Below are 25,119 nucleotides of genomic sequence, written 5' to 3'. Positions count from 1 at the left end.
AATAGAGAAATATTACATTTTTAATGAATGTAAATATAACAATTCTAATAGAGCTTGCCTTCCAGTCGCTATGTAGAAGGAAAATTTAAGCAGAATACTGTTTTGCAGGCATAGTTTAATATTGGAATGCCATCACCCTGCAGAAAGCATAATTATTTTGCAGACACAGGCAAAGTTAAATTAATGCAGTAGATTTGTTAACCCTCCCAATTATATGATTTGGCATAGTATAATCTTTATACAATGCACAGACCAGGCAGCATCAGATTCTTTGCCATTATTTTAACATTTCTGTTCTCTTGTTGTCTGAATCCAAACAGGTTTTAGAAATTTTTACATAATGTACATTGGATTAAGTTTATGGATGATCTTCATCATCACTTAGGTCAGAATCATCATCTTCCACTTCTTCAATTACCGATTTCTTTCCTTTACAGCAGCGCACAATTAATCCAATAACAAATACCTAAAATTAAAATACATTTAGTCTCAATATGCATTGCTTTTAATTTCATACCCGTCATTGGGGTACACTTCTTTGGTTTGGTCATTAATTGCTCATTTTGCATATTTTTCTTCTTACACTTAAAAGAGATACCATAAAGAACAGAAAATATTTATTAATGTCTGCTGCTTTAAGTTTGGAATCAGTCCTCAAATAAGAGTGAAATTCAACTGTGCTATGTGATATTAAGCTGTAAACATTGGCTTTAAGGGTAACCACAGATGTAGAGATTTGTCGGAGATCCAGCTTAATCTTGGGAAAATTCGTTGTTGTGCATTGATTTTTTTACATGTAGCAATCCCCATTCTGCTGACAGGAGATCTTCCATGGCTTGACTGTAGTGTATACAGTATGTAGAGTTGAAAACTATGATATGTATGTGGTTTTTCAAATACAACATATCTGTTAAATTAGTCAGTGCTGTTTTTTGAGAATTAAAATTGATACAGGCAGACATCTTTAAGGAAAGTTACCTGCCCATAATTTATTTTTTTATAATGCAGTTTCACCTATACACAGCTATAAGGTACCGTACCTTACATAAGTGCCAGACTAAAAGCTCTCCATACACGGGCTGATATAAGATGCCGACAGATTAAATCTGCAGCCTATTGGGCAGTGTATGGGGCCCTATGATGAACTTCCCTGATTGATATCTGGCCAAAAGTTATCCGGATTTTGTTTGGGCAGGTTTAAAAAACCTATTGGATCAAGGACCAAATCAGTTAGTTGTTTTGGCCCTCAATCCAACCACCCCAATTCTCCTCATTGTGATTTGATTGTTGGACCCTAGGACTCACGATTGAATCAGCCAGATATTGTCCATCTCAAGGTGGGCATATCAGAGAGAGATCTGCTCATTTGGTGAGGTCACCAAATCAGCGGATCTCTGTATGTATGGCCAGCTTTAGGCATCTAAAGTACATAATGGAAACCATACAGGACTGACTTGCTCAACTACCTATATCTAGCAAAAATGAAATAGCTTTTATTCTTTCCACTAATAATATAAGTTGTCAAGTCTGAGGCACAGAAAAATTAAGTGATAAGGTAGAGAAACAAGATTCTAATCTAGGCTTTGCTGAGTCACATTACAATGTCTCGCTTACTGAAACGCTCTTTTCCCTAATGGCTATGTGTACTGAAAATTACAGAGGAGGGTTCACTGAGGATAAAAACTGAATATGTAACAGGCTAGTCAAAACCTGCCATTAATTCAACTAGGGTTCCACCACAAAGCATTACATTGTACGCTTACATTGTACATTGCATTTTCCCTTTAGTTTAGAGGTTTTCTGACACCCCCTTTGTGTATTTTGGTTACCCTTTTGATCACAATGATATTAACTGTATTTGAAAATGGTTGTAACAGTCAACCTGCAAGAGATCCAAAAGCAGGGCTACATATGCCATACACTGTAGAAATCAGTAGTTTAGCTGCATTAGGCTGTTGATGTGGGTCACTGCCAATACTTTTGTATAGGCCTCCTATTGATATTTGAACCTTGGCCTTGGGTACAAAAAATAAAATCAGTCTGACTAGCATACCACACTAAATAATTAAATTGCAACCTTACTCTTCAGGGGTGGAGGGGGTAACCCTACAATCTGGCTACTAGTAAATTCACGCAACTATGTCTTGGGTTACCACATTTATGGCTTCAGAATACATTTATTGCACAGTTTTACAAAACCAGCCATGATTACCTACTACAATAAAAGCCAAGTTCCCAAAATAATAGATGGTACTGAAGAACCAGAACTTGTGAAGAAAGAGGTATGTTCAAGTAACTGTGCACTGATCTGCAAGGAAAGAAAAGTCAACTTTAACTTTGTAGACTTTTAATTGTCACAACTATTTTTACATTGTGAAACATTTGTACCCAAGCCCAGAATGCACAGCTGTGTCAAATGATTATGTTTAAAGCAATGGAGGGGCAAGTCAGGACATTTTGCTCCCTTGCCCATATGGAAATTGAGCTATATGTTGAGCAGATTGTGAATGTAGACTCATGCTACATATTTAGCTACATTTATATATTTTTTTAATTTCTGGCAGCATTATCATATGTGCTTCCGGAGTCCAAAAACATTTATTTTCTCATAAAAAAACTGCATTACATAGTTTTTAGAATACATGGAAATACAGTTTATAGCATTATTTTCATTATACCCCAAATGAGTAAATGTTATTAATTTGAAATCCAATTGAAATCCTTGTGACAAGACAATACACAACATCATTGAAACCAAGTGTTGCACTGATGTAAAAGAAATGCTTAATTGATAAGCAAAGCACAGCATTATTGACCAAGTAGTCCAGGCTAAGTTGTTCATTATCGACCAAGCTTCTATACCAGTTACATGGACAGCATTATTTGTCTGCAAATCTGTGTGACACTGGGCTTGCCAGCTGTTTTTTGCAAGTGAAATTTGCATACAAGTTTTGTGCCATATAAATGTACCTATTAATTTGTGCTTAAGAGAAACCTACTTGCAAAGATAATGCTTATGCTTTTGCATGAAGGGCCAAGTCACACACAACAAATAGCATTAACAGATCAAATTAGCTATTCAATTATTGCAAATCTCCAAACAATCTAGAATAGCTGTAACAGAGGTATAATAGGGGACCAATAAAAAAAAATTAAAAGGAAATGCAAATTTTTACAAAGCACCTCACTGATTGTGAAATATTTATGTATAGTAGAAACAGGTTCAAATTGAAATCTAGAAAGCTGGGCACAGTAAAAAGTGGCCTATAACAAGGGCTGTCCCTGCCTTCCTCAGGTGGCAGTGAGCCACCAGTTACAGCTGCCTCCTGTAATTTTAAGAGCCGGATTTTCGTGTTTAAACCAGAAATTCAGCTCGGCTAGTGCAGAGAGAGCTATAGTTTTCATTGCACTAGCGATGCAGCCCCCTTTCAACCAACTTCAATGCAAAAGTTTTAAGTGGGAGGGGGGCAGCAACCTATTGAATTACCTATAGAATATGCAGTGTAATATGGTAGTCATTTCTGCTATTACGTTTTAGAAACCATTATACGGAGAACCAAGATATAGAATATGAATATTTTCAATTTGAGATTTTGCTCTGTTTACAAGAATAGCAAAAAAAACAAAACAACTTATCTACTGCCAAATTAAAACACTGGGCAAAACATATGTCAAACACAAACATTCCAAATTCTTGCAGCAATACTTTGGAAATGAAACTTAAAGATAGCACAAAAAAATGATAAACCGTCTAGGGGGGAATATAATTCAAGTCACAAAGAGAAAAACAATTCACACCAACAAGAATAAAAATCCACATCTAAAATAAAATTCCAGATCTAGCAATGTAATATTGTTCCAATGTTACTGCATTGCGAAATGTAATTGTGCATTGCGAATTATAATTGCGCACTCTTGAGAAGTGCTTGAAGGTGTCGTAACCTTTTGGAGCAAACATAACACATTTTTCAGTAAGAAGTTTTATTACATTGACTGCGCATTGGTGCAATTCGCAAAATGGTCTTCCACTGTCGGAAGTGGTTTCGGGGTTCACAAAAGCTATATTAAATTCAATTTATGCAAAGGCATAAATTTTAGCATTGCGAATAGTTTTTCCATTACCAACTTTTATTACATTACCCTACTAATGTTTTCTCATTGCTTTACTCTACTTGATCTTACTGCCTTTTATAAAAGGGCATACTTGGAGAATAAAGCATTTCATTTGACCTTGTCAGAAAGGGCTTCCAGGACACTACAGAAGTGATGACCTGAAGAGTGTGTCTCTGGGGTTTAATATAAATTTCTTGCTGGTTGTAAGAGTCGGTCAGTTGGATGGTTGCCCAGTTAAGTATTTTATGAAGCAATTGTTCGGAGAAGGAACAGATGGACACACAGTCTGTGTAAGACAACTGCAGGCAAGTCTTTTTAATTACAGTCCTTCCCTTTGAATATAGCTTATTCATAGCGGACATTTTATATATATGCTTGCAGTAAACATGACTATTTGTATTTTGCAATTGTACATAAAATGTGCTTTCCTTAGAGTTTTTAAGTTGTATAAAAAAAACATTCCTAGGCTTTTTCTATGTGCCTACGATTATATAGTACTGTGTGACATAGTTTTCTTTTTAGGAACTAAAATATGTGGTATAATCCAAGTAAAAACATAAAACAAATCATATATACTTTAAATTGCAACCAGAGTCGGATTTATCGTTACTATAATGTTTCCATATATTTGTGGCCTCACTCTTCAAAAGCACTTAGTAAAGAGATAAACAAATGGGGGGAACAAGTAAAGTTACACAGAAATCCAGCTGCAAAAAAATACCTGTAAATTATACTCAAGTGCCAAGGACAAAAGGCTATATATATGCATACACATGTTGACATAGGTCTTTTGCCATTTTGGTTTTTGTAATTCTAACTGCAGCAGGAGTTGACCCTTAGGACAATAAATCTTTTTCCCAGCATATTGCCAAGCATATCCTGGAACAGTGTATCTCTAGTGAGTTGTACAATGAACTAATTTCAGAGAGTAACATTATGAATTTGTTGTAAGATGTTTAGAAGATAATGGTCTATTTGTAATTCAGATGAACAGTACAAAAGAGAAGTTAAAAAAAAAACCTTTTGTTACACTCCACCCACCCCACAGTCTACTTTGGGCTAGTAAACACAGAGTGATGATCAGAAAGCAAATATTAAATATATTAAACCTTACCTTTATCACATAATACCTATGGAAGATAATATAACTTTCTGATGGCTGGGGGAAAAGTAACAATGGCAATATTTGGACTATGTACATCAATGATGAGCAAAATTTGTTGCCAATTTTGTGAAAAATATGGCCATAGACTCCAAATTATTTTGCGTCAAAATTTTTTGTTGTGCATCAAAAAATAGACCAATGCATTTGTTGAATTTTTTGCTCTTTTGTGAATTTTTATCTAAGCAAAATGGGTCAGATTCGCCCATCACTACTGTAAATCCATTAAAGTGAATATGCAAAATATTTGCATATTCATTTTTTCCCAATTTTTTTTGCTAATTAATACCATTTGTCATATAATTAATTTAACCATTAAAAGTAGCACTAATTTTGAGAAGGGTATGACATGGATTCATATAAATAATGATACTTGCACCTAACAGAGTTTTAAACTCTTGTAAGCAGGATATTTTCTTTTTTTTTTATAATTTGTTTTATTTATTTTTATCACATAATAAAGTTTGTTTCCATTATGCATTTCCATATTGTAAAAAAATTAAAGCATATCAGTTCTCAACAATTGTTCAACAGTATGTATTAGCAATTTAAACTTTCAGCTCAGGAAGGAGCAAAGCTCTGCTAGCAGCGAGCAAGTCCGGGCCAGCGGGGCCCTCACCCGCAAGGCCCCCAGACTCCCCCTCTGCCACCTGCATGGGCCTACCCTGCAACAGATCCCTCTTGCACACTTGGGCCACCGCCACAAATTCCAGAGCACTCCCCTTTCTCCCTGCCAGCGCATACCCTCTTCAATGTGCATTATTTCCTCATACGACATCTATATAATTTGCCCAACTTGTTTATAAGAATAATTGAAAGTCCTCACTGGCATTCAGATCTGAACTGAAAATCTCCAATTGTATGATTTAGGTTGGGGTGTCTGCAGTTTTATGCTAGCTGAGATTGGGGCATGATCGGAAATATCTATGTTACCTATTTTGGCATTAGACAGGGTTGAAAGCAATGTCTGTGAGATGAATATGTAATCAATTCTTGAGTGTATGTTGTGTACATCTGAGTAGAAGGTGAAGTCGGTTATGGGGTGTCTGTGTCTATAAGTGTTGTTTAGTTGTAGGAGTTCAACATAATGTGTGTAGTGGTTTAACTCTGTTTCGTGAATGCGTGGATGGTTTACACAATTTATTGATGGAGTCATGCCAGACCACATTGACGTCTCCTTTTAGTATGATGTTTGTGACCCCCCAAGAGTTGATCCGTTGATAAATGTTTATTGTTATCATTTGGAGCATAGATATTTACGACTGTATATACAGAACCATGAATGTCAAGGTTTATCATTACATATCTACCATTTTTATCTTTATAAGTTTTCAGTATGTTACATTGGAGGTCTTTGCTAACGAGTTTAGCAACCCCTCTTGATTTGGTTTTGTATGAAGCTTCTATCATTGTTTGTAACCATTTTTCTTTTAACATTTAATTATCTTCTCGGCACCAGTGAGTCTCCTGTAGGTGGATTATTTGGGCTTTTTCTCTTTTTAGTACAAGTAGTATTTTTCTCCTTTTTATCGGGGAGTTTAAGCCTCCCAAGTTCCAAGAAAGTATCTGGAGGTGGTTAACAGTTTTTTTTTGTATTAATATTTGCCATATTTACATTAAACATCAGTATATTTTATCCCACACCCTGTCTGGGGTGGTTTTTGGTTAGGAATTGGGTGCCTTGGAAGACTGGTCTGTCCCAGCAAGCAGGCCGGGTTCTTCTGGGTGTGATCTCTATAGGGTCTTAGTTTAAATGAGATCTTGTTTATGTTGTCTAAGAACATTTGAGCTGAAATTAACAATATTAATAACAACATAATATTAATGAGTTAAATTTAACAATTAAGTAAAAGGAAGGAATTGGGTAAACAATTAACCAAAAACTTAGGAGGAGAAGGAATAAATGGATGGGGGGGGATAGGAGGGGAAGAGTAGGGAAAAGAAAGATATAAAGTCAGTAACCGCTTCTCTTTCTGCCCGGCCTGGTGAGTTCAGCTTATTTGGTTAAATTGTGTAAGTTGTTTAGAGTTCCATGGATTGTAGTTGAAGTCTGTTCTAATTGTCTCATTTGTTGAGGGACATGGTCAATAAGCCTTAGGGACATGGATCATTAGTGAATTGTTTCTTTTTGTATGAAAGTTAGGAGTGTTCATGTCCCTTTCAACTTGTATTTGTAGTACTCCATGGCCTGTTTAGGGTTTTCAAAGAATAAGAGTTTCCCGGTGTCTTTATCAATGATTTTTAGTCTTGCCAGAAATAACAAGGAACATCGTTATCCTGAAGTAAAGCGAGTTGTGCAGATTGTTGGGAATTCCTAATGCCTTGAAGTAACTGAGGCTGAGAAATCTTGAAAAATTAGTAGGCGATTGTTGTCATATTGTAGAGTTTTCATTTTCCTGTATGCAGTTAGGATATTGACTTTGTCAGTATAATTGAGCAATTTAAATATGACTTGTCGTGGTCTGGCTGAGTCTGTTGTTGGTGGGGGACCAATCCTATGAAATCGTTCTATTATGAAGTTGCATTGTGACTCATTTTTAGTAAATTTGGTATTTTGGTGGTTATTAATAGTTCCAATTTTGTTCCTTTTATTGATTCTGGGACACCTACTATCCATAAGTTATTTTGTCTGCTCCTGTTCATCCACTTTATCCACTAGGATAGTGATTTCCCTTTGTGGTGTGTCTATGTTTTTTTGTGTTTTGTCAAGTTCATCTTCAAGTGTGTTGATTCTTTGTTCAGCCTTGTTCAGTCTTTGTATTTGGTTAGTAATTTGTTGAAGGACTTCTGTGATTATTTTATGCCTGCTAACTTTTGGTCTAGCAGGGGTCCTAGCAACTGTGTTAAGTCTTGTATTTGGATTTTTGGAGATGTAGGTGAGTTATATGGGGGTTTCAGTGCTATGTGGGCCTCTTTATCAAATGTTGGTTTGGAAGCCGGAGTAATCCTTTAATTAGTTATGCAAAAACTATTTGGTGAAGAAACAGCATTCCATTTTCTTTAGGTTTTTGTTTATGTGATTTTGTGGTCAATTAGCTCCATATATTGTATCAAGAGCAGGGTATTTTCTAATTAAAATCATATTTGTATCTGGTTCACTTTTGGGAAACCACTTACATTAATACATTTATTGACTGTTTAGATGGCTTAAAAAAGAAAGTCCTCCTTCAACAAGTATTACTCATCTATTGCTAATTAGTTTGACCTATGCTACTGCTTCTTTGGATCTCTACTTGGCTGACCTGCAATTCTTCCACCTCTCACCTCTTCAAGCATCTCGTATATAGTAGCAGTTCAAACTCAAACACAACTTTAACAGGTAAATGACCCACACTGACCTTAATTGGTGAATTGCATAATACTGGACCTTATAAGTCTGCAGCCATGACTATGAGCAGTGACATGCAAAGGCAGAGGGGAACAAAGTATCAACATAAATAACATAGCTGAGACCACAATGCCTAGTGTAACTCAGTCAGGAAGAGTGCCGGTATGTCGGCAGTTCTTGTTTCTAGACCCAGGAGGTGCTGATGAGAAATAGCTCAAGAACTGGGAAAAGAGTTAGCAATTTCAAGGTAATCTTCAATGAGAAAATATATTCATACACTTAAAATACTTGCTACTGTAGGTTTGAATATAGGGACAGAATTGAATGGTTTTGAATTAATCTTATTAGTTAGCTGTTGTATTTATGTGTTTAATTAATTTACTGATATGCATCCTTATTTTTAATAAGAATGTATTTTCAAATCAGTTTTACTATGTACTTAACTGCAGTCTGGTATAGATTAACTTACACAGTGTTCAACAAATCCAATATCTACTTAAACATATATATAATACACAAGATGGTGCTCAGTGATGTCATCAGTTGTAATCCATGTTTAGTGATGTAAGTTGTCACAAGACTCATTTTAACTTGTGTATTATAATAAAGTACCCTCTGTTGTGAAATATGAGGATATTAGTAGTCATCTCAGAGTTCCATGACTTTTACATGGTCGTTGAACTCCTCTGTGACTTTTGATATCCTTAAAGGAACAGTAACATCATAAAAATTAAAGGGTCACTGCCAGCCAATTTTTTGTTGAACATTTTGTACTTTCAGGTTTGGGACCTTTCCTTGGAGGGGGGGGGGGACTTTCAGTTTACCAGGTAAGCAGTATATTGACTTTTTTCAGGACATCCTAAGCTTTCCAAATCTGTTAGAATTCTGATGCAATTCTACTTCTGTAACAAGATATAGGCTTCTAAATGTAAACAAAAATGAAAAAAAAATGTCCATAATATAAACACATATAGCAAAAACATAATTTGTTTTATGCATGAAAATACAACAGATTTGAAAAGTACCATGTCTCCAGAACATGCCAATACCAAACGTGTAGTTTTATTGAGATTTCTGACTTGTATAGGTCAAAAACTCCCAGAAGTACACTACCAAAATTCCAAAGAGCTGCTCCAGAAACCTGCATAGTTCAGATTTCAAGGACAAAAACAATAGGTTAACCCCAGCAAATCATACATTTTTACAAATAGCAGATTCTGACAAATCCAAAATAAGTAAATTTGTCTTTCTACTCAAAACTACCCAGTCAAAATGCTTTCCTGAAGTTACAGGGTTCTATAAAATTTTCTGACATTTTTGAAAAATCACTTCAAAGCTTACATTTTATAATATATTCTCTCTCACATATCATTAGATACCAAGATAAATCACCCTAAATATGTGGACCATTGGAACCACTGAACAGTTTGAGTCCCAATATCTATAGGTTAACCTAAGTATCTGGACTCTACGGGCCCAAAAAGAAAGACACCACATATAATCTATCATTTCTTTCATCCCAGCTACTGCAAAACCAATACATTTACCACATTTTATGTGGGGTAAAACTACAAAAATGTAAGTTCACCCCAGAAAGTCATATTTTTGGAATGTACACATTTCCCTGAATCCAAAATGTGTAAATATGTCTTTTTATCTCAAAGTATCAAGCTGCAAAGCTTTCCTAAATAAGGCAGTTTTGATTACATTTCTGAAAATCACCTCAAAGCTTCCACTTTAAAGCATCTTATCTCCCACATATCACTAGGTAATGGATAAAACACCCTAAATATGGAGCCAGGGGTCCACTGAACAGTTTTATGCCAAATAGGTTCACCTCTAGGACCCCAAAAGAAGGCCTCTAGGACCCCAAAAGAAGACACCCCATATGAGCTATCATTTTAGTCGTTCCAGCTACTGTAAAATCAGGACATTTACTGCATTTTATGTAGGGTAAAGCTACAAAACAATTTAACTAACCCCAGAAAGTCTTATTATTTTTGGAAATTAGACATTCCCCTGAATCCAAAATGGGTAAATATGTCTTTCTACTCCAAAGTACCAAGCCGCAAAGCTTTCCTAAATTTGTCAGTTTTGATAAAATTTCTTAAAATCAGCTCAAAGCTTCCACTTTGAAGCATCTGCCCACATATCACTAGGTACAAAAATAAATCCCCCTATGTATGACAGCCAGCGGTCTGCTGAACCATATATTTTTTGAAACACGCATTCTGAAGAATTCAAAATGGGTAAATATGTCTTACTCCTCTAAAGTACTAAAGTTGTACATTTTTATTAGGGATGCACCGAATGTAGGATTCGGTACGGGATTCAGCCAGGATTCGGCCAATTTCAGCAGGATTCGGATTCGGCCGAATCCTTCTGCCCAACTGAACCAAATCTGAATCCTAGTTTGCATATGCTTATGCAAATTAGGGGCAGGGAGGGAAATCCCATGACTTTTTGTCACAAAACAAGGAAGTTAAAAATGTTTTTCACTTCACACCCCTAATTTGCATATGCAAATTAGGATTCGGATTCAGTTCGGTATTCGGCCTAATCTTTCACAAAGGATTCAGGGGTTCGGCCAAATCCAAAATAGTGGATTCGGTGCATCCCTAATTTTTATGAAAAATGTAATTTCTAAAAATCATCTCAAAATGTAGCAATTTGCTGCATTTATTTCAATTTTTTTAAGAACAAAGGAAAATCATCCTAAATATGAACACCAGAGGTCTACTGAACACTTTCCAAACCAAAAAGTTTTTATTGATTTTCATTCACAAGACAAGGGGGAAGGGGGGGGGGAGGGTATGCACCTGCCTGGGAGCCACGGACCAATAACATTTCCGTTCAAGAGTAACAAGAATGCATATTAATTTCCCCTTGGTCAAGAGATACATGGTTAGTCACCTACATCAGTAATACCCTCAGCATCAGTCCATGGACGCCAAATCTTATCAAACTTGTCAGGACAGCCCCGAGACAAGTAGGTAAGTTTGATCAGGGGAAGGACATTATTCACTTGCTTACGCCACATTGTCAGTGTAGGGGGCCTGGGCCCCATCCATCTCAGTATAATAGACTTTTTTGCATAGTATAACAGACCTCTAGTGAGCAGTCGTAAGAATTTCCCATGAATACCTCCCTCCAAAATTCCCAACAGACAGGAGTGTGGGGTAAGCAGCAGGGGGAGAGCCAGGTGTGTCGAGAGATGTGTTGTGACAGCTCTCCAAAATGCTTGTATGGGGGGGCATTGCCACGACATGTGGAGAAAGTCGGCCTGTTCCTCCTGACACCTATGGCAGTTGCCATTAGCCCTATTTCCAAACCGATGTAGCTTAGCCGGGGTTAGGTAGACTTGGTGGAGAAACTTGTATTGAATCAGTCTATCTCGAGAGGATACTAAGAAGTGATAAAGATTATCCGTCACCTCTTCCCACTGATCCTCCTCCAGGTCTCCTAGAGTGTCCCGCCATTTAAGATAAGTGCGATGGAACGGGGCCACAGGGGCACGGACCAGGAGCCAATAGATTCGGGATACTAATTTAGCTGGCGTTTCCACCTGAACCAGCTTCAAGAGTGGGTATTCCTCGGCTACCAGTAGTTGGGAGCGAAACTGCGACAAAAAGGCCTCTCTCAATTGGAAGTAAGCATGAAGCCTCAGATTGGGAACCCTCATTTTATCCCTAAGCTCAGTATAAGAAATAAACATATTGTCCTCTAGAACATCAGACAAAATTTTAATGCCCCCTAATGGCCAGTCTTGGAAGTTGGGGAGGTCCTTAAAATGGATTAGGTTAGAGTTTCTCCAGAGTGGCAAGCTCGGGGAGAGCAATGGTGGGTCAGCCCCTGTCGTATGGAGAGCGGAAAGCCAAGCCCTATGGGCAGTCGTCACCACAGCCAGTCCCCTGGGGAGATCAGTGTGTGCTCTATAGGGAGCATTCCGCAACGCCTCTACTGAGCCCATCCACGAAGCCTGTAACTGCATATTAGGGTTCTCTGCATTAGGCACAAGCCACCAATGAACATAGGCAGCCTGGGCTGCTAAGTAATAGGCCTTCAAATTGGGCCGTGCCAGACCACCGCTATCCAAAGGGGCACATAAAGTTTCCCTGGCAATCCTGGGGGCTTTATTGTTCCAAATGAATGATGTCAACACTTTGTCAATGGTGCGAAAAACCCTATTGGGTATGTGAATTGGGCAGTTACGAAAGAGATATAAAAATTTCGGAAGAAAAACCATTTTAAACAGGGCCACTCTACCCCATAGCGTAAGCGGCAGGTGTTGCCATGCAGCCAGCACCCTCGTACACTGCTGAATCGCTGGATCCAAATTCAAGGGTATAAACTCAGCAAAATTATTATGGATTCTAAGGCCCAGATATTTAAAGGTATCAACCACTTTCAGGTCAGGCCTGGGGGATAGTGTTTGAGCCGGGGGTCGATCTAGGGGGAACAATACAGATTTCCGCCAATTGACATTTAATCCCGAAAATCTGCCGTGGTCTTGTATAATCTGCATGGCTACCTCCAAAGACGGACCTGTGTCCTGGAAGTACAACAAGACATCGTCGGCATATAGAGAGATTTTCTCCTCTACAGCACCCACTCGCAGACCCCTACAGGTAGGAGTTGACCTTATTTTAGCAGCTAGAGGTTCTATCGCCAAGGCGAAAAGCAGAGGGGACATAGGACAACCCTGCCTCGTCCCTCGCTGGAGTCGGAAAACAGGGGACAATATGCCGTTTACTTTGACCTTGGCGATAGGATCGTGATATATCATCTGGAGCCATTTTATAAAAGTAGGTCCTATCCTGTACTTTGGCAGCAGTTCCCACAGGTATGGCCACTCTACTGAGTCAAAGGCCTTCTCCCAGTCAATTGATAAAATAGCCCTCTGCCCCTTATTGTCATGCGGGATTTGCAAATTGGCATACAGCCGCCTAAGGTTAACGTCAGTTGCTTTTTGTGGCATAAACCCGGATTGATCAGGCTCAATGAGCGTCGTGATGACCTTGGCTAACCTGGTGGCCAGGACCTTGGCCAATATCTTGGCTACTGAACACTTTGATGCCCAATATGCATAGAGATAGCAAAGTATGCAATGTACGGACTCCAAACATTCCAGATGTCAACAAGCTTTCTACTTTACATGCATACATAAAATGCCTTACTCAAAAACCTTGAAAACAGTGAGTGCAATATCTGTCTTATTTTAATAAAAATGAAATGAATATTGGTCATTATAGGTAGGCTTTGTGCCAAAAATTGTCTTGTTTTGCACAGATTGGTGAAATAAAACTATGCCATTTGTACTATGGAGCAGCAGATGGATTGGGAGCTTTCAAAAGGTATTTGATTTGCCTTTTTGGAGGACTTTCAACTTCATTTGTCTGTGGATCACCATCTGTCTGTGGATCATCATTTCATTCATTTTAATCATACAGTAAATGCATGTTTTTTCCACTCTAGTTAGAAATGCATCCATTAAAGTAATATATTAGTAATATAGGACTCAGTGACTAATAACACTTTTATAAAAGAACACATTTCACTTGGTCTTAGTTATTCCATTGTTATTTCATGTTTTTTTTTGCTGGAAGGGAATCTCTGACATTTGATTATCATTCTTCTATCTATAACGATAACTGATGCTGTTAGAAACCACTTACATAAAATAAACACATAATGTGGTTCTCTTAAAAACAACAAAAAGGAAAAACAAGTATATAAAGTCCCAATGTTCTTTTACAAGAACAAAAGACAAAAGCTTTCTTATACAAGAACAACAAAATTAGAAAAAGAATTGCTGTATATGTAGCTATACAGTCGTGCTTGAAAGTTTGTGAACTGATTCTTTATTATATGAATGTGACCTAAAACATCATCTGATTTTCAAACAAGTCCTAAAAGCAGATGAAGAAAACCTAGTTAAACAAATGAAACTGTCCCTCAGTATTTGGTGTGACTCCCTTCTGCAGCAATAACTGCAACAAAATGTTTGTGGTAATTGTTGATCAGTCCGGCACACTGAATTGCCCATTCCTCTATATAGAACAGCTTTAGCTCTTAGATGTTGGTGGGTTTCCTCATGAATCACCCACTTTAGCTCTTTCCACAACATTTCAATTGGATTAAGGTCAGGACTTGGCCATTCCAGAGCATTCACTTTATTCTTCTTTAAACCATTCTTTGGTAGAACAACTTTCGTATTTAAGATTGTTGTCTTGCTACAAGACCTACTGTCTCTTGAGATTCACAGACAGATGTTTTGACATTTTCCTTTTTAATTCTCTGGTATACATGTAGTTCAGAATTCATTGTTCCATCAATGATGGCAAGTTGTCTAAAACCTAGAACACTCCCACCACCATGTTTCACAGATGTGATATAGTTCTTATGCTGGAATGCTGTATTTTTCTTCCTCCAAATGTAACACACCTAATTTAAGCAAAAAAGTTATATTTTGGCTTTATTCGTCCACAAAACATTCTTCCAGTATCCTTCTGGTTTGTCCACATGATCTTTAGCAAACTGTAGATGGTCAGCAATATTTTTTGGGGAAGCAGTGGCTTTCTTCCTGCTACCCTCCCATACACACCATTGTTGTTCAGCGTTTTCCTGATGGTGGACTCATGAACATCAACAGTCGTCAATGTAAGACAGGTGTTCAGTTGCTTAGAAATTACCCTGGGTTCCTTTGTAACCTCTTGGACTATTAGAAACTTTGCAATTGGTGTTATCTTTGATGGTCAATCACTTCTGAGTAGTGTAACAATGGTCTTGAATTTCCTCCCAATCTGTCTGTTTTAACCTTTTCCAGCTTTATGGGCATCAACAACTCTTTTTTCTGAGGTCCTCAGACACCTACACTGTCCTTTGTTTGAGCCATAATACACATCCACAAATATGTTGTATGTGTGATCAGGCTTTGCTGGATTGCCATTGTTTAAGTGAAATAGGGTCTCTCACTCACACCAGATTGTCATCCCATTGACTGAAAACACCACACTGGGATTTTACATTCAAATTATATGATAGTCCCAATGATTCACCTACTTTTGCTACACACAGATATGTTATTGGATCATTTATTTTCAATAAATACATAGCTACATACACAGTTAAATCGGGTTAAAAAAAGAACAAAGTCTATCAAGTTCAACATCTCCAAATAAAACCCAGCATCCATACATACACACACTCACACTGACCCCTCTCTACACTCACATAAACTATAAATATACCCATATCTATACTGACTGTAGATTTTAGTATCACAATAGCCTTGGATATTATGCTTGTCCAAGAAATCATCCAATCTTAAAAGCATTAACAGAATCAGCCATTACAACAATGTTCGGTATGCATTTCACAACCTCACTGTCCTCACTGTGAAGAACCACCTACGCTGCTTTAAATAAAAGTTATTTTCCTCTAGTCTAAAGGAATGGCCTCTGGTGCGGTGATCCTCTTTATGGGTAAAAAGGTCCCCTGCTATTTGTCTTTAATGGCTTCTAATGTAAAGAGTAATCATGTCCCCTCGCAAGCATCTTTTTTCCAGAGAAAACAACCCTAACCATGACAGTCTATCCTCATTTATGTCTTCCATCCTACTAATCAGTTTAGTCTTTGCACTCTCTTCAGCTCATTTATATCCCTCTTAAGGACTGGAGCCCAAAACTGCACTGCATACTCCAGATGTGGCCTTACCTATATGTTTTCATCCCTTGCGTTTATGCCCTGATGTAATAATTTGAGTCTCATTGTTTAACAAGGTTTTCTATATGAACTTTTAGGACTTGTTTGAACATCAGATGATGTTTTAGGTCACATTCATATAAAAATATAGAAAATTTTAAAGGATCCAAAAACTTTCAAGTACAACTGTACACAATTCAAATTAACTAGATAAAACACAATAGTTATATAGGCTTTCACTGAGCCTGTGCATATTTTAATACAATGTAGGTTCAAAAGAACTATGTGAGCATCTGTTAGTCACAGATCATCACTTCCACTGGGGAGTTTCTTTATGTGCTCTATAAGGGTGACATGTATTCTAAGTGCAGAACTACATTTCTTCTAAACAAGGTCTTTTGTATGATAATTGGTGTGTGTGGTGGGAGACAAGGAGACTGTTATCGGTAAAAAGCCCTGGATATTGGTCATCTCCAGTGATGTGGGGGTCCAGATTTTATGGACCCACACCTGACACTAGCCCGCCTTCACTCAACCCACAACCGGCCCGACTTCTCCATTTAAAGACCCAGGCCTCTGCTCCACAGTGACATCAATAAAGAGTGGGGCAGGCGCAAATCTATAAATGGAGGAGCCAGAAGTTGTAGGTAAGGGGCGGGGAGAATAGGAGGAACCACTCGACCCGAACCTGCCTGCGTCCAGAAGACTGGATGCAGCAAATCGTAACATTGATGTTGAATCATAAGATAGAACTAAGGAATACTTTTTATTTTTACCTGCATATCTGACAATTCAACTCTTAAAGTTAGTAGAGTTGATGAAATATATTTTGCATGGCCAATGGTCATAGGAAAGATCGTAACTGTAGTATGTATGGGCGCCTTAATTCTAAACACTTAACATAAACTCTGTTGAATTTCACTGTTCTGAGCATATGTCAAAAATATTTAATTTGTTATTCATTAACTGTATTTTTATCAAGCCTGCCTATAAACTAACTGCAATGTAAGGAACAGTTATAACATAATAGATTATTCTGTTTATAAGGGCACTTTATGGAACACCATACTGTTTAAAAAATATTTAAATCCAATAATTCTTTATGGTCACAAAAATAAATTAAAAATATAAATATGATAAAAGACATGCACAAGAAAATCAATTGTTTGATGTGGTAGAATATTTTATGTATAGATGCAAGAGAATCAACCAATGAGACCAGAACAATGTAATTTTGGGTTCATTATGTTACACTGGAATCAAACATGGGTCGGAAGAGAAGACGTGTTCAGTGCTGGGAAACTGTGCTTAATGTTTCCAATCCCAAATGCAGGAACAAGGAACCTGGAGCTAGATTTACACAGATCAGCTGGGATTCGCATTGGAGCATTATTTTGCATTTTAATGCTGCATCAGGGTCTGGATAGTGGGGAAAAGTTTTATTGAACCATATTGCTTTCAGAATAAAACAACAATGTTGCTGGACTACAGCTGCCAGCATGCCTTAACCTCGATATTTTAAAATATGCTGGGTTTTTATTATTATTATTAGCATGTATTTATATAGCGCCAACATATTGCATAGCACTGTAAAGTAAATGTGATTATACAACTAAATCACATGGACATAGAACATATGGAGTTACATACATCACAATCAATACCGGTACAAAAGGTGAGGAAGGCCCTATGCAGAAAGAGCTTACACTCTAAAGGTAAGGGAGTAATACACAAGGTTTGGGCGTGGGCAAGATCAAATTAATTGGATGAGAAATCTGATACTGTATGTGGTGTTGCGTTTGGTAGTTAAGCAGATTGAGGGTAGGCTTCTCGAAAGAAGTGTGTTTTAAGAGATTTCTTGAAAGCAGAAAGGTTGGGAGAAAGTCGGACAGACCGTGGGAGAGAGTTCCAGAGGAGGGGTGCAGCCCTTGCAAAATCTTGAATGCGAGCATATGAGGAGGTAGTGAGAGAAGAGTTGAGTAGCAGGCCAGTAGAGGAGCATAGTAAGCGGATGGGTGAGCATATTGAGATGAGTTTAGAGATGTAGGGTGGGGCAGACTTATGAAGTGCTTTGAATGTCAGGGTCATTAATTTGATTCTGAAAGGTAGCGGTAGCCAGTGCAGGGATTGACAGAATGGTGTGGCAGAGGAGGAGCGGTTGCTGAGGTGTATGAGCCTCGCAGCAGTGTTCATTATAGACTGGAGAGGTGACAGTCTCTGGAGGGCAAGGTCAATTAAAAGAGAGTTACAGTAGTCTAGACGTGATATGATGAGAGTGTGTATAAGAATTTTGGCAGCATCTTGGGTGATAAAGTAAGTAAACTAATAAGACTGGACTACTATCTGCCAACACTCCGCTATAGGGCAACAGTTATCTCTCACACTTTGCAGCATTTCCTGAAACGGGAGCTTGGGCTAAACTAGGAGTGAAACATATATACCGCCTCTACAATAATGGGATATCACACCCTACCTCACCTACAACAAACTCTCTTTCTGCCTGATCTGTCAGAATTTAGGTATGTACAGATTAGTCATCTCTGCTCAGCACAATTTCCAGCCATCCCACCACAGGTTCAGTATTCAGACCTGAAATATTTAATTGATCAATTTAGCAAATCTCCTTTCAAACACATACAAACATCTGATTGCTAAAAGATATTACCCATGGTCTAGAGATAAGTAGAAGAGAGAAGCCAGCTGGGTCTAATGGGAGCCCAACAACTGGGAAGAAATTGTCGATAATCTATACCAACTTAAAATTATCCATCAAACATATCTCATACCTCAAAAACTGCATTGTATGGGAGAATTAGCTCTTCCAACTGCCTGAGATGCAAATCATCCACTGCCAATTTTTTGCACTTATTATGGGACTGCCCTGGTATGGAAAGTCTGCAATATTTTCAGTTTGGGTTTGTTCAAGCCTCATAGGTTGTGATGATGGGCATATATGCTGCTGCATAATTTCATTAAAACCTCAAAATAAACAAAACTTTGAAGAGTGGAGCAGAAATATATATTTAGCCATTTAGGATCCACCAGAGTGTATACTTTTCAATTATATACAGTATGGTTTTCTGGGCTGTCCTTACTCTCCTTACTGTTAAGGAGGGTTTTAAAACACATAACATGCATACATGATACTTATTTTGCAGCAACCAGTATCAGACATGGACATTTGTATGTAATACAGATTTGGGTGTCTCTACGTGGCAGATACTTTGGAAATTATATGCATAAAACTGTTAAGACAAGGTTAACATACATTTTATCTTGAATTTTAATGACATGGGAGATGAGATGCTGTAGAATGCAATCTGAGCTGATTTTTAAAAACATTTTTTTAAAAGGTTCAGTATTCAGACCTGAAATATTTAATTTATCAATTTAGCAAATCTCCTTCCAAAAACATACAAACATCTGATTGCTAAAAGATATTACCCATGGTCTAGAGCAGTGATCCCCAACCAGTAGCTCGTGAGCAACATGTTGCTCACCAAGCCCTTGGATGTTGCTCTCAGTGTCCTCAAAGCACGTGCTTATTTTTAAGTTCCTGGCTTGGAAGCAAGTTTTATTTGCATAAAAACTAAGTATAGTGCCAAGTAGAGCCTCCTGTAGGTTGTCAGTCCACATAGGGGCTACCAAATAGCCAATCACAGCCCTTATTTTGCAACACAAGCAACCCATGTTTGTGTTGCTCCCCAACTCTTTTTACATTTGAATGTGGCTCACGGGTAAAACAGGTTGGGGACCCCTGGTCTAGAGAGAAGTAGAAGAGAGAAGCCAGCGGGGTCCAATAGGAGCCCAACAACTGGGAAGAAATTGTAGACAATCTAGTCCTATGCTCAATTTTATCTGATTCATTAAGAATTCTATTACTTTATTATTCATTTTACAAAGGGACTAAGTTTTACCTGCAACTTACTACTGCTTTCAAAGTAAACCTCCATCCTCCATATATATATATACTACTGGTAAGCCCCAAGAAGTGGAAGCCCAAATAACACCTAAAACATTCGTGGAGCCGATTAAACTAACGTCAACATGAACTATAATTATGGGAAGAGTTAAGAGATGGGAATAAATGGCTCATTCAAATGCATGCCTATAGACTGTGTGAGAATACCACGTAGGGTAGGAGATGTGGATCAGTTGCTGCTACAAAGGGAGGCATTTTGGACTTTCGAATTGGGATGTGTTTCCCCTAAAGGACTGAACTCTACACTACAGTTAAATGGCTTTCTGAACAAAAGATAATGTCTCTCAATGAAGGGTTGAGGAAACAGTGTTACAATCTTATCTCTAAAAAAATTTTTTTGATTGGAGTTATTTATGTTGAATAGATTGTATCTAAAGTTAATATTGTTACTTTCACATAGTTACATAACAGATTAGAGATAAATATCGGTCTAAAGTATCCATCTGTGATGTTTTTAAATGTGTTAACACAAGGTTTTAAATTGAGTTTTAACCTAAATTTGAAACTGTACACTATACGTAATTTTATGACTGCTTACTTACAGAGGAATTTTAGCAGTTTTATATTTCACTATTGCTGTTAATAATGCTCATGATGTCACAGACACGATCACATGAGGGGAGTGTGTTCTCTATTTAATGGACATTTTTATATGTATTTGTACCTTGAAAAAGGTCCCAACAGGGACCGAAACGTCGGTGATACATATGTTTTAAATACAATTTTTTTGCATACTTGAAGTCCCCTGGTGCTGGTTTTTCTTGATTGAATTATACACTAATTTTTTCCGTGCACAGGGGCAGCCACAAAATGGCTTACCTGACATGAGGTGCTGTCTGCTTCGAAAATTTATATATATATATATACTACTGGTAAGCCCCAAGAAGTGGAAGCCCAAATAACACCTAAAACATTTGTGGAGCCGATTAAACTAACGTCAACATGAACTATAATTATGGGAAGAGTTAAGAGATGGGAATAAATGGCTTAGGATCTAAAACATATTACATGATCTATGAACGCTAGAGAATGCCTTTTTCCTAGCAACTTTGCAACTGATTTTAATGACATATTTTTTCAAGTTCTTAAAGAAGTTGCTTTCCTCTTTATCTTTCCAGCTTTCAGATGGGGGTCCCTGACCCCAGAAACCAAGAACTTGATCTTTGAGGATACAATTTTATGCTATTACTTTTTTATTACTGCCCTCTCCTATTTAAAATTAAGTATCTAATTTAAACAACTGCACGGTTGCTATAGTAAACAAGACCCTAGTAACTAGATATACTAAACCAGTGTTTTAATTGTGGTTCTATGAGTCTCTCGGAAGTAATTCAAACACACCAGCTAGTATAAGCAAAGGTTTATTACATACATAGAATGAAGAAGAATATACATTACCGAATGAGTAAAAGAGCAAAGCAGACAATCTACAACCAAGACTGGGAGATCCCGGAACAGTCAGCAGATTGGATCCCTCAAACGGTGCACGGAAGGTCCTGTGGCGGCACGCATCAACCCCACAAGTGAGATCTCAACTGACCTCGGAAGTAATTCAAACACACCAGCTAGTATAAGCAAAGGTTTATTACATACATAGAATGAAGAAGAATATACATTACCGAATGAGTAAAAGAGCAAAGCAGACAATCTACAACCAAGACTGGGAGATCCCGGAACAGTCAGCAGATTGGATCCCTCAAACGGTGCACGGAAGGTCCTGTGGCGGCACGCATCAACCCCACAAGTGAGATCTCAACTGACCGAATGTAGACCCCCAGTTTATATAAGCTTAGCAAACAATGAGCTCATATAGTAGTTTAATCAATAGCTCATATTATTCATATAATTGTTTGGTTAATAACAGATCTTGCTTCCCATGCACTCATCAGGATCTGGCCAGACTCCCAACAAGCACATCCGAAGCAGAGATCTTATCTTAGCTAGCTGGTAGCTGAATAGCATATTGTGCCCCTAGCTACAATAAAGGAAAGTCTGATAAGGGCTGTAGAAATCATAAAATATAATACATATGAGAATAATGAACAAGTATTAGGTCATCGAGTTGATTACTTCCCATGATTTCTCTTGCACAACGCTTCATTATACAGGATTATGGATTATAAGGCCGCCTTGTATACTATCATACAAAGCTTTGTTATACACAATTATGGGCTCAACGTACGACATTGGGTTCAACAGTAGAACAGTTCTTTGTGTTATATTTTATACAGTCCTTTATCAAAGTATTGCGATGAGCTATTGGGTTTAATCAGAGTATTACCATGAGCCATTATTGAAAAAACTCCTATTAATACATCCGGTATGCTGATAAACAAAAATCTACTTAACTAAAAACCATAGAAAATGAAGACAAATTGTCTCCCCTTCAAATTAAAGCTGAAAGTCTACATTTCAACCACATCCTCATTTCATACACTTGCAAAAACAAACAAAATAAAATTAATTATTGTAAAAGTCACAGCATAGTGAGCTAGAGTTGGCCATACACATCCAATGTTGCCTGCCAAATCAGACAAACATGGCCAAGATGGCCGTTTTATAGAGTTTGTTTGCTGAAAGAAATTATTGTGGTAGTGGAGACAAAATGTCACTTGCCCATGAATTCAGTCCTCTCTAGACAGTTCTGCATGGCTTTTGCTATTATTTAATTTTTGGCCAGGAGCAGTTAATTAAATAAACCAAATTAATTCCAACATCAACTGGGTGGTTAAACTGGATGATCTGTTTTTCTGTGAACTTCATCAAATAAGGAAATCTTATGTGCATTGCCATCTGTATACAGACAAACAAGCCCAACTTACATTCACATAAGCATTTTGCAAGGTATGTGTGCTAGTCTGTTGTTACTGTTATGATATGTTACAGCAATTACAAAATTTCTAAAATATATTGCCCCAAAATACATTTAGCAAAAGGATGCTGAAGTTATATCATGTTATATAATGTGAAAGTTTGTCACTGACCTTCAGGTGCATTGGCATCGCAGTCTTTCAAAACTAAGGCAGAAGAATTTCCTATTGCAGTCTCCATTATTTTGAAAAGGAAAAAAAAACAACCTACAGTTAGCAATAGAGATTTTGCGAGTTGAACCCTTTACAGGAGAACTAAACCCTAAAAATAGATATGGCTGGAAATGCCATATTTTAGATTCAGACAGTGTCGGACTGGCCCGGCGGGATACCGGGAAAATACCCGGTGGGCCCCGACCCTAGTGGGCCCCCGCCGGTCCAGACCCCCTCTCCCAAACAGTTTTTAAAAAAAAAAAAAAAATTCGGCACATCGCAGCGCCGTTTGCGCATGCGCGCCGTTTACGCATGTGCGCCTAGCGCCGTTTGCGCATGCGCGATGCGCCGCCTTGGCAATTATATCGAGCGGCGATTCACCTTACAAGTAGGTGGGGGGGGCAGAGGGGGGCCCTGGACACCAGTCCCGGTGGGCCCCGGGCCCCCCAGTCCGACCCTGGATTCAGAACTTATTGAAACAGCCTAAAGGTTCAGCACCTCTATAGTATAATATATCCAGTCTTCAAAGTTGTCACATGAGTTTCTCATCTTGAACTTTGTTAGGAGTGTCTGCAACACATACATGCTCAGTATACTTTGAGCAGCTGTTGAGAAGTTTAGGGATTGTCGCAAATTATCAAGCAGAAAATGAGATTTTCCAGTCATATAAAGTGAGCTATCGGGTTGATTATTAAATTCTAATGCTAATTGTGCTAGTTTCTGAGCTGACAGGTACCAAATCTAAATTATTTACTAATCAGACTTTTATTGCTACATCTACAGTATATTATATATATATTCGGCATATTGTGCATTGGTCCCTAAGTTCAGTAACTGACAGCAGCATAGAGCATGTGCAGTGAACCTGCAGAAAAGAAGATGGGGAGCTTCAGGGGCATCTTTTGAGGAACACATCTTTAACGCCAAGGGCTATGGTTGCCCAAAACATAATTTGCAACATTTCTTCCCTATTTCTTTAGTCAAGGTTTAGCTCTCCTTTAAGTGCTAGAGACTTTAGAATTTATTGTGGATAAAGGGACTGAAGTATCACAGACATGAGATCTGCTTTTCTTTGCAGAAGTTTCAGTGACGCTATTGCACTTTGCATTGTTCTTAATTACTTGTTTTGGAAAGTTGTCTTGCTACAAGTTCCCTTGGCAGACTTATCACAAACTAAATGTCTAACTGAGCACTTCCCCCAGCAGACTTATCAAATATAGGGTTGGAAATAAAACACACACACAATTGATCATCATTAAACCAGAATAATATTATTGTAAGAAAAGTAATACAATACCGATTGAAGACAACGCAGGTCTTAGCCGAGCTTTCCCTTGGCAAGACTTCTGAGAGAAACATCAGCTGGGACCCCGGGCCCAAATCAAATACAGCGACTCCCAGAGCACATCAATCGGCCAATGGTCCTTTACAAGACCAATTATTCTACAAACACGTCTGCTTGTAGATGAAGTCCCGAAGCCCCCCAGCTGAGCTCCTTTTTAATTGGTACAATAACAAGTAATAGATCATTACACATAGACATATAAAATATAATAATGGCTACATGCCAGGACATGGCCATGAGAATGACCATGAAAATGGAAATAACCATGTGAATGAAAATAATTGCTGTGTATAATTGCTGGTTATTTTTGATTATAACTATGTGAAAAGATATGAGCTTTCTCCTTAATAAACATACTTATATGTTTGTGAGTCTATTACCTTAACTCCTACTATTCCCTGTTCTCCCTGCTAATGACTGAATAACTCAACTCCAGTTGTTCCCTGGTCTCCTATTAATATC

At 37.9% G+C, this 25,119-nt stretch overlaps 1 pseudogene; it reads right to left on the bottom strand.

The window, feature by feature from the left end:
* Window positions 1-358: 358 nt before the first annotated feature.
* Window positions 359-23,340, bottom strand: LOC108717433 (annotated as a pseudogene).
* Between the last annotated feature and the right edge of the window lie 1,779 nt (window positions 23,341-25,119).

The sequence above is a fragment of the Xenopus laevis genome, chromosome 5S (genome assembly GCF_017654675.1).
Source record: "Xenopus laevis strain J_2021 chromosome 5S, Xenopus_laevis_v10.1, whole genome shotgun sequence".
NCBI lineage: Eukaryota > Metazoa > Chordata > Amphibia > Anura > Pipidae > Xenopus > Xenopus laevis.
The sequence above is the reverse complement of the archived record's forward strand: the minus strand, read 5'-3'. Positions and strand labels throughout refer to the sequence as shown.